The sequence below is a fragment of the Microtus pennsylvanicus genome, chromosome X (assembly GCF_037038515.1).
Source record: "Microtus pennsylvanicus isolate mMicPen1 chromosome X, mMicPen1.hap1, whole genome shotgun sequence".
In the NCBI taxonomy this organism is placed as follows: Eukaryota; Metazoa; Chordata; class Mammalia; order Rodentia; family Cricetidae; genus Microtus; species Microtus pennsylvanicus.
In genome coordinates this window covers 44,566,708-44,581,697 of record NC_134601.1, presented here as the reverse complement: position 1 = coordinate 44,581,697, position 14,990 = coordinate 44,566,708, and positions in this window count along the sequence as shown.

Genomic DNA, 14,990 nt, shown 5'->3' with positions numbered 1-14,990 from the left:
TGTAGCACAGGACATAAACGCTAAGAATGTGCTGATAGTTAGGAACCTTTCTGAGAAAAACACAGAAGTACACAATTTTACATAGTTTCAGCTTTGAACATTTATAATCACTGGACCTATTGCTACCGTGGGTTGTTTTTTTTTTTTTTTTTTTGGTTTTTACAACCCCTCCTCTCCATCTGGACCTCTTTGACAAGTGTGCTACTCCAAAGCAGTTCTGAAATGTTTAGACGGCAAACATTGGGCGTTTTAGACCCCCAATACCTTGGTTTTTACAGGCAAAAGATCTCAGTGTAGAGCGGGAAGTCCTGTGTTACACAGTAAATTAATAAAAATCAGCTTTTTTTTTTCTGAAATTCTGAGTGGTAACTGTGTGGGATGGTTCTTACCAGCAGTCCTCAGGAAGTACCTGGGACTAGCTGTCACGGGAAATTAATATAATAAGTAGTGTTCTCTGCCCAAAGGGCATTTTTCAAAGTTATGCACTGGCTTGAGATTGTCCATAATCGGCTCCGCTAGTTGACACTTAAATTAGTAGCCAGTGCAGGAGAATGGGGAACTTCCACCTTCTCCTGCCTCCATTTAAGATACCTCAACATTCTTTCACTCTTACGCACAAAGCTGCCACCTCTGTGCAACCCACTCCCCAAATCGAAGCGCCACCAAAAAGTGGCCAATTCCTGGTCTACTTTCTCGGGACCCTCCTGAGCGCTGTTTGCGCTGCAAAGCAGTAGAGTGATGTAAGCCACCCATCCTTTAAAGGAGCGGGCAGAATCGGGAACATGACATAAACGACGCCCACTCCCCTTCTTCCAAGCCCCCAAACGGATTCGATTGTTGTTTCGTGGGGCTTTTTTTTCCTTTTCTTCCTCCGAACCTCCGAAGTGTTCTTCCTTTTCATTGGTCGAAGCTGCCCCTTGACGCCACCCCAGCTTTGCTTGCTGATTGGTCGGTTCTGGATGTGCCCAAGCCTTTTTCCCAGGGTGTGGCGCCCCCCTCCCGCCCCCAACAGGGTTCTGACCCCTGGCTCCTCCCTTCCCCCCAACCCTCCCTCTCCGTTCCGAATGGTACCGCCCTGGCTCGGCTCCCCCACGGCCAGGCCGCTGCCCTTAGGGCCCCCGGACGGGGCGGGGCACACTGGGGACGGGCAGAAGACGGTGGTGGCGCCTTCCTGCCGAGCCCGAAGCCACCCCTGCCACCGCATAGCAATCCTCCTAGGTTCCACTTTCCCCTGAGCAGTTTTCGCACTGCCTTGATAGCCCCGTCCCGTCTGTTGCAGCCCCCACTGGTCTTTTGGTCATCCCAAAGGGCAGCATTCAGTCCCAGCCCTCTGCGCTCCATACACGCCCATCCGCCTCCACCCTTGGGTTCTCGAAAGGTTCTTTTCTCCCAGAGTCTGTGCACCCTTCGCCTCCCGGTCTCTCTTTCTAGCGGACTGTCCATCCATCCCCAGGACCTCCCTCCCTGTGTGTGGCCATTCCTCCCAGCGGCCTCCACTTCGCGGCGTCCCCTCCCCTTCGTGGCCAGCGTGGTGGAGAACTCCTGCCCCCCTTCCCTGTACCCCCACACTCTCTTATGTTGTCCCTTCACGTCCCACTCTAAGCTCCTCCCACGCCACCCCCCACACACACCCCTCCCTGTTAGGCGTCCCCCGACACCCCTCCCCTAGCCCCGCTTGTCTATGCCCCTCCCACACACCCGGTCCTTTTGTCTCCTCTTTGGTCTCTAAGTCCCCCGCCTTCGCTCCCCACGAGCACGCTCTTATCTTCCCCAGGTCCCGGGGCCCCGCCCCTTGGCCGCGCCCCGCCGGCCCCCTCCCTCCCGCGGCCCCATCTCCGCCCTCAGCGCTCCGCCCCCCCCGTCTCCCCCCCCCCCCCCCCCGTGGCTCCGGCCCTCCAGCCGGGCCCACCTCCCTAGTTCCCTGGTTCGCTCCTCCCGCCACAGTCGCCGCGGAACCCAGACCCACCCTTCCCGGGCCGGCGACTCGAGCTCCCGCGTGCTCTCCCCATGCACGCACTACTCCCTCCGCCCTGCCTCGCTACCTCGCCCAGGCCCCAAAGCCGTTCTGCCCCGGGCACCATGCAACCCGCCCTCGGGGAAGCCCGGCCCTGCGCGGGCACCTCTCGAGCGGACCCACAACCCAAGAGCGGGAACCCAAACTGGGCGGGCCCGGCCGCCTCTACTTAGCCCGGCCCTCGGAACCCGCCCGGGACCTGGTGCCCGTCGGAAGTGTTTAGGGATCGGCTGAGCGCTGTTCCTCTAGCCTGCCCGGAGCGCCCAAGGGTGACACTGCGACCAGAATGCCAGTGATGTCTTTACCCAGAGCCTCCTCCCTCCTTCCGCCCCAAACCTGTGCCTTCAGTATGCAGCTACCACCTGAGTACTCGCGCTCAGCCGGCCGAGGTTGAGACGACGTTCCCCAACACCCCCCTCCAGCATTAGGAGCCTTAGTTATTAGTTATGGACAATTTGGCCCCGTCAGTGAGAGCCCTGACCACCCAGGGAGACGGAGAATTCACATCCCAGCCTAGTGCTTGAGGAAGTGGGTAGCTCCCTGCCTCGGGTTCTGGCCCTTCAGAGGGACCATGCCTCTGGGCTTTGTATCAACTGTCAGCAGGTGGAGGGCTTGGAACTAAACTCTTTCATCTCAGGTGAGGGATGTGTCCTAAGTAGAAAACCCAGCCACAGGCCAATAACTACTTAAAAACATGTCTGTTCCATAATGCCCACGTTGACGGTATCTCTCGCCCGATCCTCTGCAGCCAAGACCTTATTTACTCACCAGACCAGAAGCTCTTTGAAGGAGGTCCCTGTTCCTTACCCTAGCTTGCTCAATAGATCTCTTGTGATTGGCAGATAACTGGATGTGTTTGTTAACTGCCCGCCTTTTGTGACTTAAGGTTGTACACTGGCCAGGGCCAGGACCAGATCGGGATTACTAGCTTGTGCCAGGCACAGCATGGTGCCTGAACGGTTTTTGAAAGGGCAGCCAGTAGTTTTTGAAACTGATGAACGTAATTATGCAGGAGGCAAATGCCTACCTCTGAGTCCCCAGAACTGTGAATGCACCTGAGTCATGGCCAACTAAGGAAGCTGCTTTAGCTCATCTGCAATCCAAAGCAGAGTCGGTGGGGCCAGGTATAGCTCCAGTCACTGACTGAACACAATGGGTGCTAGAACCATCCACTACTGGGAGTGGTTTGCAAGAAGACATAAAATCATCAGTTCCAAGTTTACAACTGAAACGGAAAAAAGTAGGTAGTCAGGGTTTTCTCACTGCGAAACAAACTGTCCCATATAAGGGACAAACCTGTAGCTCTCCATCTGCTTGTCCCAAGGTCGTGCTTAACCCCAACCTGTCAGGAGAAGAAGGCTGCTGCAAACATACCGGACGCTTTCAACACCAATTACTGCGGAGGGGGGTTGGGGGGCAATGAAAAGACTGCTCCCTCCCATTTCTGGATGTATTCACTCTGTGCTTTGCAGCAGCTCATTTGTAACCTGGTCACTCTGGGTTAGTGAAACTCTCTGCCCACCTCATAACCCCACCCCCCGCAGTGGGTTTGTGTTCTCTGTGTGTCCTCAGCCCTACACTGTCTTCACCCAAACCAGCCTGCTCTAAAGGGACACGGTCAGTGATCCAAGCAGAAACTGAAACAGTAACAATCAGACAGTGTCAAGAGACTCCGGCAGAGATGCCTCGGATCGCCCGGCCTCCTCCTCTGCCTTGGCACAGATGTTCTCATTGTCCAGGCAAGAAATACCAAATTCCCTCTTCAAGCTGGAGAGGGGATATTGCAAGGCTTATCCCCAAGGCCCAGTCCAGTTCCTCTGCCCCCTGATTATTCATCAGCTTGAGACTGTCACCATCCCCTTTCCTCCATGCTAGTCAAGATTTTTCTCCCCCTCACCAGAGATTAAGGGGAGTGGGACTAGAGCCACGTGAGATTACTGAGCTGCTCTGAAGTTCTCTTTAGGGACAGTTAGCACATCAAAATACATATTTGGAAAATGTTCACAATTAACACTAGGGAAAAAAACAGTAAACACGGTGTCACTTTGCCAGGCTCAGCAGTTTTGTTTTGTTTTGTTTAAATGCTAATGGCCTCAAATGGGGAGCAGCATCCATCAGTTAAATAAACAAGCCATTAGACTGAGACTAGAAGTGTCAACACATGACTAATCTACTAATTGGGGGAAGCCATAGAGTAGTGAGGAACAAGGCAGCAAAGGATACTGGAGGCTGTGTAGTGGACAGCTCAAGCACTTAGCATGTGGGGCTTAGAGCCAAGAAGACCTGAGTTTAAATCCCAACCTCAAACAGTTCATAGCACTGTCTTCCGTGAGTTGCTTCATTTCCTGATCCTCTGTTCCCCATCTGTAAAATGGGCATAAAAATGGTACCCATCCGCCGGGCGGTGGTGGCGCACGCCTTTAATCCCAGCACTTGGGAGGCAGAGGCAGGCGGATCTCTGTGAGTTCGACCAGCCTGGTCTACAAGAGCTAGTTCCAGGACAGGCTCCAAAACCACATAGAAACCCTGCCTCGAAAAACCAAAAAAAAAAAAATGGTACCCATCTTACAGGATTGTTAGAGGCTGAACTGAGATGACACCAATAAGGCTGTTGATACTGGGCCTGCCATATCATCAGCATTCCATGCCTTGTTGGCTCCACCTGATAACGTGAGGTAACTTGCAGACGGTGAGCATGTTGTAAAAAGGAGAAAGAATTAATTGATTTTTTTTCTTTTGTCTGTAGGGATGCGTCTCTCATCTCCAGGTCCCCAGACCTCACCATATATCTGGCAAGGGCAGGCGTGCTTTTGGTTGATTCTAACATGTTTGCATTGTTGGCTTGGGAGTTTTGCTTTTAGTTTTGAGTAGTATCTTATATAGTCAGAGTATCCTCAAGCTCACTATATAGCTGAGGATGGCCTTGAACTCCTGATCTTCCTTCTTCCACCTAATAAATGCTAATATTTTAGGTCTGTATCACCCAGCCTACCTAGTTTTAACTTCCTTTCTTTGTTTCAGAGTCTCATTACACAGCCCTAATTGGCCTGGAACTTGCTATGTTGAGCAGGCTGGCCTCAAACTCACAGAGATCCACCTGCCTCTGCCTCCCGAGTGCTGCAATTTAAAGGTATTCGCCATCACACCCTGGTTGAGGACCCAAAGGTTGTTGAATTCTGGGGTCCTCTCTCCAGCACCTGCCAAAGAAACTTGGGGTAAACTGACCCTCTGGATGAAGATCATCTTAGAGGCATCCTTGGGCTCCTTCTGTAGGCAGGCAGGCCCATCCTCATAGTATTGTAGACTGTTCTTAGTTACCTTATTCTATGGTATGTGGAGACACATGGTGCTCACTGTATTGACAGGGTCCAGAGTATAGAAGGAAAGGACAGAGATAGGTGCTCAAGACCTCCCAGAACATATAGCAAAGAAGTTACTGATCTTTGCTGTCCTGTCCCACCTGTTTTCCTTTATAAAAATACTACTTTAAAAAAAAAGACAACATCTCACCATGTAGCCCTGGCTGGTCCGGGACTCACTGTGTTGACCAGACTAGTCTCAAAAGACTCCTCAGCCACCAGGTGGTGGTGGCACATGCCTTTAATTCCAGCATTTGGGAGGCAGAGGCAGGTGGATCTCTGTGAGTTCGAGGCCAGCCTGGTCTACACAGCAAGTGCCAGGACAAGCTCCAAAGCTACAGAGAAACCCTTTCTCGAAAAACAAACCAACCAACAAACAAAAGACTCCTCCGCCTCTGCCTCCAAAGTTCTGGAATAAAAGGCAAATGCCACCAAGCCTGGCCCTGCACTTATTTATTTAGGTGTGCAGGGTGCACAAGTATCATGAAGAAGACAACTTGCAGCAGTTGGTTCTCTCTTTCCACTATGTGGGTCTTAGGGATTAAAGTCAGGTCAGAGGGTTTGGAAGCAAGGACTTTTACCCAAAGAGCTGTTTCACCAGTACCCCTTTCCTTTGAAGTTCACTCTCTTCCTGCTCACCTGCCAAAAAAGACTTGTTCTCAGCCACATAGAGTTGCTTTCATAATTAGCCAACCCTGTTGGAGTTTTTTTGTTTGTTTTCAAGACAAGGTTTCTCTGTGTAGCTTTGGTTGTCCTGGAACCCGGTTTGTAGACCAGGCTGGCCTCAAACTCACAGAGATCCACCTGCCTTTGCCTCCTGAGAGCCGGGATTAAGGTTGTGACCCACAACCCCCGGCATGTATGTGTGTGAGTGCACATGTCTCAGTATATTGTGTGGAGGTCAGAAGACAATTTGAGTCCATTCTTCCCTTCCACCTTGAGCGTTCTGAGGATTAAACTTGGGTCACCTTTGTCCACTGAGCCATCTATCTTATCAGCCCCGTGTTCTTCTTGCACGGACATTCACATTGCTTTTTCCCTTCTTTTTCTATTCTATGAGATCTGGGGATTTCTTCTGTGTGATTAAGAAGTTAAATTGGCTGGGCCGTCGTGGTGCACACCTTTAATCCCAGCACTCAGGAAGCAGAGGCAGGCAGATCTTTGTGAGTTTGATGCCTGCCTGGTCTACAGAGCGAGTTCCGGGACAGCCAGAGCTATTACACAGAGAAACAGAAACTCCGTCTTGAAAAACAAAAACAAAAAAACAAAACAAAAAAAGAAGAAAGAAAGAAAGAAAGAAAGAAAGAAAGAAAGAAAGAAAGAAAGAAAGAAGTAAGTTAAGTTGGTTGGGCCCTGCCTTTCCCTTTTCCCTTGCTGGGTCTTGTAGTTCTATGTTAGCAACTGTTTTTTGCTTGAAAAAACATCCTGTCTGGTGGTTCAAGCCTAGAATCCCAGCACTTGGGAGGCTGAGGGAGGAGGACTGGAGAGCTGGCTCAGCAGATAAAAGCACTGGCTATTCTTCATGGGGCCCAGGATTCAATTCCCAGTACCCATATGGCAGCTCGTAACTGCCTGTAACTCCAGTTTCAGGGAATCCAACACTTTCACACAAACATTCATATAGGCAAAACACAAATGAATGCAAGTGAAATAAAAGTAAATGAATTATTAAAAAAAAATAATAGCAATGAACGTCTCTGGAAGTACCAGAAAGAAATTACAATAAATTTGAGAGGATTTGTGGAAGAGACCCATAATTTTTAATAGTTTATTTGGTGGTTGTTTGTTTTTTGTCATTGTTAAAATTTTATCAGTTTGGGGAGTTTGGTAGTTTTTATTTATTTATTGGAGGAGCATGCCCTGGAGAGCAGAGACCAACTTGCAGGAGTAGGTTCTCTCCTTCCACCATATATGTTCTGAGGATCAAACTCAGGTTGTCAGGCTTGGCAGCAAGCACCTTTATTTGCCGAGTCTTCTTGCCAGCCCAGTTCTGTTTTTTGGTTTTAACTTTTTTTTAAAAGACTTGTTTTCTTTCTTTCGTTCGTTCTTTCTTTCTTTTTTAGGTTTTTCAAAACAGGGTTTCTCTGTAGCTTTGGAGCTAGCTCTTGTAAACCAGGTTGGCCTCGAACTCACAGAGATCCGCCTGCCTCTGCCTCCCAAGTGCTGGGATTAAAGGCGTGTGCCACCACCGCCTGGCAGATTTGTTTCTTTTATTTCATGTGTATAAATGTGTCACTGTATATTCATATGTGTACCGCATGTGTGTGGACCAGATGGTTGTGAACCTACATGTGGGTACCTAGGGAACAAAACCCAGGTCCTCTGAAAGGGCAGCAAGTGCTCATAATCACTAAGCTATCTCTAGCCCCCAGTTTTGTGACAAGGTCTCAAGTAGCCCAGGATGGCCCTGCATTCTAAATTCAATATGTAGCTGAGGAAATCCTCGTCATTTGGTCCTTCTGCCTCCACCTCCCCAGTGCTGGAACTACAAGTTTGTATGCTACCATACCTGGTTTAGGAGGTGCCAGAGCTAAGAACCCAGGGCTGGGTACAGGTTAGGGAAGCATCCTGTCCACTGAGTAAACATCCTCAGCTTCAGAATCTTCAGTTGCTTCTTTGTAAATTGTGCCTTGAATTCGGAGTCCCGAGTAGACAGACTCTCGTTGACACTCACAGCCCTTCTTCTCCCTGGCTCCACAACTGAAGTGCCTCCACACTGGCAGTGGGATTAGCTCTCAAGCTCCATTCTCCAGTAACCCTCCCACCTAAGCCTTGAGTCAGGCTCCCTCCTGGCTCCACACTTTCATTTTTGCTTTTTCTCAGATTGTCTCCCTCTGTAGTCTGGGGCTGCTCTCAGTCTCCGAGATCCTCCCACCTCAGTTTTCCCTGGCCTAAAATTACAGGCGTGCATGCTGGAGACCTGGCTCCACGAATAACAAGCAAAGACCATGAATTCACCCGAGTAAGCTCTCCATGGGGGATTAAGGGGTTTATGTGTTCTCCCTCTTCCTTCAACACTTCAGTTGCACTTCTCCAAAACCCAAGTTCTGTTCCAGAGCCTCAGCTGTTGGCAACTGCGTTGCCTATTTGGACCACCCAAATTAGCCCCTCCACCTTGTTCTCTGCCTGCCTTAAAGGGCCACCTAAGCTGCCTACGCTGCAGACAGCTGCCCACAGGCCCCCAGGTGAGTTCAGCTTTTCACTCCCTAGTCATTTATAACATGGTCCCCCCCCCCCCACACACACACACCGAGGACCTCCTTGCCAACTATCTGGCATAACTTTTTTCATGTAACCTTCTTGAGGACAAGAAGCATTTCAGAAGATATGGCACCACAGGCCTTTAATCCCAGGACTCAAGAGGCAGAGGTAGATGGATCTCTGTGAGTTCTGGGCCAGCTTGTTCTATGTAGTGAGAGTTGGGAGAGCCAGGGCTGTTGCACAGAGAAACCCTGTCTCAAGAAACAAAAACAAAAGAAAGAGGAAGTCACAACTTGATGGAAATCAGAGGGTGTCAAGGTTTACAAGACAGGCTCCTAGGGGTGACATGGGATGATGGCACCAGAAAGTTGGTCATGTGGTGCCAGGCATGGTGGCACACACCTTTAATCCCAGCACTCAAGAGGCAGTGGCAGGCAGATCTCTGTGAGTTCAGGGTCAACCTGATCTACATAGCAAGTTCCAAGTTCATCACCTAGAAACAAAGAAGAAGTTCTCCATGCTTCCATACTTCAGGTGCATCACAAGTCACCTTACGTCACAGTCCCAACAACTATGTAGAATAGGTGGTTAGTCTTTGTTTTGTTTTTTTCTCAACAGGATTTCTTCATTTAGCCCTGGCTGTCCTGGAACTTGCTCTGTAGACCATGCTGGCCTCAAACTCAGAGCTTTGCCTGCCTCTGCCTCCTGATCACTGGGATCAAAGGTGTGAGCCACTGCTGCCTGGCAAATAAGTACTGTTATTGTGCCCATTTTCAGAGGTGTTAAACTTAAAGTCTTCTTTTTTTGTTTAAACAGAAAAAGCGGAAATGATGGAGGTGGGTCATTTGAGAAAGGGGGTCCAGAGAAGTGAAGGGATTTGCCTTGGGTTCTCCAGATAAGGCAATAGAAGAGTTGGAATTCAAATCCAAGTCCAATGACCTTCTCTCTATATCCTGAAGCTTCCAAAAGTATGCAAATGAGCCTACCACCTTCTCTTCTTCCATTTTGCAGCATAAGATATATTTTGTGCATATCCTTGGAAGTTTGGTATGCATACACACACACACACACACACAGAGTGATCTACATGTTCACAACGTGATTGTCAAATACTTACACTGATTTTTTTTTTTTTTTTGGTTTTTTGAGACAGGGTTTCTCTGTGGTTTTGGAGCCTGTCCTGGAACTAGCTCTTGTAGACCAGGCTGGTCTCGAACTCACAGAGATCCTCCTGCCTCTGCCTCCCGAGTGCTGGGATTAAAGGCGTGCGCCACCACCGCCCGGCCACTGATTTTTTTTAATTATTTATTTTTATTTTATGTTCACTGGTGTTTTGCTTTGTGTGTATGTCTATATGAGGGTATTAGGTCCCCTGGAACTGGAATTACAGACAGTTGTGAGCTGTCATGTGGCTACTGAGAATTGAGAGCAATCAGTACTCTTAACCACTGAGTCATCTCCCCATCCCCTGATTTTTTTCTCTATGAAAATACTCCCAAATCAACTCATCCTGGTGAGGAATAGAAGATGGTTAGGCACAGCCATGTACTTCTCAAAAGGGATACAGAATTTCTTTTCCCATGCTCCTATCAGTAGAGCCTGTTTTATAACTCTACAGTGACGTTGGAACTTGTTTTCTCCCTTTGAGGCTAACTGGCTTCTGGCTGGTCGTCTTGTTCTTTGCAACTCTCATTGTCCTATCTGGGTATCTGTTTGTTTTTGTGCCAATATCTCCAAATCTCCAAATTCCCCCCCCCACACACACACATACACACATGTGGATTCCTGATGTTCTAATAGCCTGCTGTGCCCTCCCCCAGCACTCTCCATACCTAAATTCTCCAAGTCAATGTTCCAGTTTCTCTTCCTTCCAGAAGCTTTCCCATACTCTGATCACCTGCCAACTTTTTGATCCGGTCTGATTTTGCTATGTGTCCCCATAGACCTTTGTGCCTGGACCGCCAGAGTGCTGAGCTTATAGGTATGTCACGACTACACCCAGCTCTGGTGTTTCTTTTAATCCAAATCTTGATTCTCTGCTTGCACTCGCTCCCCCAACCTCTTCTCTAGTTGCTTCTCGGGAGCTGTATCCTTGACCACACCCAGTCCCTTGAGTTTAAAGTTCTAGGTAGAGAGAAATAAAGGAAAGACTTCATCAAGTCCCTTTCTCTTGTCTATGAACTTCTTGAACTTCTTGCTACCTCTAACCTCCACACATAAGCGGTGGCATGAGTGCCTATACAAATGAGCACAGATAAGTAAATAAATGTGGTTCTTTAAAAAATAAAAGGTGTAGACCAAGCTGAGCAGTGGTGGTGCATGCCTTTAATTCCTCAGGAGGCAGAGGCAGAGGCAGAGGAAGAGGCAGAGGCAGAAGGATCTCTATGAGTTTGAGACTAGCCTAGTCTACAGACTGATTCCCAGGACAATCAGAGATACACACGGAGATCATGTCTCAAACAAACAAACAAACAAACAAAAAAGGCCTAGACCAATTACCCACCTTCAAATGTTACCATGTAGGTTCAGGGGATTAAAGCTAGATGTTAAGACCTTGTGTGCTGAACCATTTCACTGGCCCCGTGGTAGCCTCCTTGCTCTAGTGTCTTGTAGTACAGGCAAAGTGAGAATGCATACAGCAGAAAATGGTTGAAATGTTTCTGGTTTCAGCCCTAGCTAGGAAGTTAGGGAGCAGTAAGGGAGTTTTATTCCTTTGCCCAGGCATTGGAAAGCGGTTAATCGGTAGGTTAGAGCTCTGGCCTTGATCTGGCCACTCTAGTTAAAAGATGCCCTTCCACTTGCCTGTAAGAAAATACTCCCTTTGAAAAAAAATGGGACACCTAAATACACTCCTGAAGGCTCAGAGCCCACTGCAGAAAAAGGAACTGAAAGAATGTCAGACAGAGGATCTTGGTGGTGGTGGCACATGCCTTTAATCCCAGCACTCTGGATGCACAGTCAGGGCTCTGTGAGTTCGAGGCCAGCCTGGTCAATGGAGGAAGTTCCAGGTCAGCTAGGGGCTGTTACACAGATAAACTCTGTCTCAAAAAAAACAAACCAAAAAAGAAAGAAAGAAAGAAAGAAAGAAAGAAAGAAAGAAAGAAAGAAAGAAAGAAAGAAAAGAAAAGAAAAATATACCTTTTCTAGGAGTGGGAGTTCGTACCTGTAATTGCAGAACTCTAAAGCCTGCAGCAGTACAATTGATTCAATTTTGAGACCAGCATAAGTCAAAGCCAGTTTGGGCTACAGATTGAGATACACCCCTGGGATTACAGGTGAGTACCATCATACCAAGCTCCCTGTTTCCTTCCAACCATCAATATTTATATGGGAGTAAGGAGATGAAAAAAAAAGACTTACTACACATCACAGATGAGGGGTTACTCAGGGCCAGGTTCAGGAGATGGTTCTGTCTATGTACTTGAGGCCTAGAGTAAGTTAAAAGTTCAGTCTGTTATTAAGACCAGGATTAGAAGTCAGGGTGGCTGTCAAGTCCCTGGGGACATATACTACTCAAGGTAGCAGTTATAGGGCTAGGAATATGACTCAGTAGAGTGCAGCTTAGCACAGAAGAGGCCCTGGGTTCCATCCCTAAAGCGACAAAATATCAGGACCTATGTTCACTTGGAATCTGTTGTTCTGTGAGGGAGTGAAAAGTTCATGAAATCAGCCTCAGGGGCCAACTTAGCTTCCAGACTCTGGTACTACTTTTCTCCTGGGGCACTAAGCAACTCATTTCCCCTCTCCGATCCAGAGGTCTCATGTAAACAATGCTAAAAAGAAGCCTTAATCTCTAGGGCCCATAATAAAATGTAAGAAAAGAATTGGGAAAGTCTAAAGTAGCAAAATGAAATAAGATAGTAGTTTCCTCCGTTAAAAGACGGTCTAGAAAGGATTGGGCATCTGGCTCTGCTGGTAGAATGCTGAAGTCCTGAGTTCAATCCCCAACACGGAATAATCCAGGTTTAGTAAAGCATGCTTGTAATGCCAGCATGGAGGTGAAGGCAGGAGGAACAGAAACTCAAAGTCATCCTCATCTATGTAGTAAATTTAAGGCCAACGTGGGCTACATGAGTTCCTCTTTCAAAAATGAACATATTTATGTATATATATGTGTGTGTGTGTGTGTGTGTGTGTGTATGTACATATAGGTATGACCATCACATGCTCATTGTAGAAGTTTTTAAAATGCAGGGAACTATAACAATCATAAAACTCTTTCGTAATCCTACCAACATAAAGCTAACTACTATTAACATTCTAGTATTTTATTCGTATCATTACATATTTATTTTTCTTATTTTTAATTTGGCATTTATTGACTACATGAAAAATTACTGATAGAATGTTAAGGATAGCACACTGCTTTCAACAGTTTTCTTAATTTTAAACGTTTTTATTACATTTATTAAATGTAAGTGTGAGCACATGTATATGCATGTATACATGGTCTGTGTGTGGTGTGTGTGTGTATGTGTAGATCAGAGGACAATTTGTGGGAGCTGGTTCCCTTATTCTACTGTGGGTATTGAACTTAGGTCAACAGCCTTGGTGGCAAGTGACTTCATTCACTGAGCCATATTGACAGCTCTTACTATTTTTTAAAATTTATTTATTCATTTTATGTACATTGGTGTCTTGCCTATGTGTATGTCTGTGTGAGGGTGTTGGAGGCCCTGTTTTTTTGGGTTTTTTTGTTTTTTTTTTTTTTTTTTTTGGTTTTTCTAAGCAGGGTTTCTCTGTGGCTTTGGAGCCTGTCCTGGAACTAGCTCTGTAGACCAGGCTGATCTCGAACTCACAGAGATCCGCCTGCCTCTGCCTCCGAGTGCTGGGATTAAAGGCCTGCGCCACCATCGCCCGGCTGTTGGAGGCCCTGTAACTGGAGTTGTGAGCTGCCATATGGGTGCTTAGAATTGAACTCAGGTCCTCTGGAAGAGCAGCCAGTGCTCTTAACCTTAACTACTGAACTATCTCTCCACTTCCAACAACTCTTATTTGATTGATTGATTGATTGATTGATTGATTGATTGGCCTTGAATTCAAGATAATCCTCCTGCTTCAGCATTTCTAATGTCGGGATTACAGACACGTGCTGCCACTCCCAGTCCATTGGCTATTAGAATTTATTATACGTCAGGCATGGTGGCATGCAACGCAACTTCACTTTCAGCACTCGGGAGGCAGAGGCAGATGGATCTCTGTGAGTCTGAAGCCAGCATAGTCTACCAAGTGAGTCCCAGGACAACCAGGACTGAACCATCTCGAAAAACCAAAAACTTTAAAAAAAATCTTATTATAAATGGCCAATTGGTGTCCTTTGACTGGTTTTCTTTTCCTTGTGAACTTGTAAGACTTTCTATTTTTTTTAATTAAGACATTCTGGGCCAGAGAAGTGGTTCAAAGAATAAAGAGCTCTTCTAAGAGAATCTGAGTTCAGTTCCTAGCACCCATGTCAAGTGACTCATAACTGTACATGACTCCAGCTCTATCCAGTATCCAATACCCTCTTTTTGACTCCTGTGGGGACATACAAACATACACAAATGTTTTAAGAAAAGATGCTTTAGAGCAAGAAAGATGTTCAGCGAGTGAGAGTACATACAGTGTTTGAAGAGGTCCTGAGTCTGGTTCCCACCACCCACATCAGGTGGTGCATAACCATCCACCTGTATGAACTCCAGCTCCATGCAGATATGATGCCTCTGACCTTCACAGACTCATATTCATGTGTACATGCCCACACATGCATCATACACATGATTTAAAAATTAAGAAAGTTTTATGTTTTTACATAGCCAAATCCATGTTCTTCATTGTTCTTTCATTTACCTTTATGCCTGAAACAACTTTCCCTACTTCTGAGATCAGATAAGAAGCTTATTCATCTATGTTCTAGTTTGTCTATGGTTTTATTTGAGGTCCCCCCTTTTTTTGGTTTTTCAATACAGGGTTTCTCTGGGTAACTTTGGCTGTCCTAGAACTCAGTCTATAGACCAGGTTGGCCTTGATCTCAGAGATCCACCTCGTGAGGCCATTCTTGATCACTTTAAGACGTAGTTGACAACAACAAGCATAAGCTTTTTTTTTTTTTGAGACAGGGTCACAAATAGCTCAGGTGGTGTTTGAATTCAGCAGGCAGATAAGGATGACCGTGAACATCTGATCTTCCTGTCTCCACCTCCTAAGTGAGGGGATTACAGGCATGCCCCCACTGTATCTGGTTTATGGGGTGTTAAGGATCAAACTTAAGACTTGGCAATGATAAGCAAACACTCCAGACTGAGTTACATCTCCAGTCCAAGAACGGCCTTTAAAGTCAGAAGAGGGGCTGGAGAGATGGCTCAGTGGTTAAGAGCATTGCCTGCTCTTCCAAAGGTTATGAGTTCAATTCCCAGCAACCACATGGTGGCTCACAA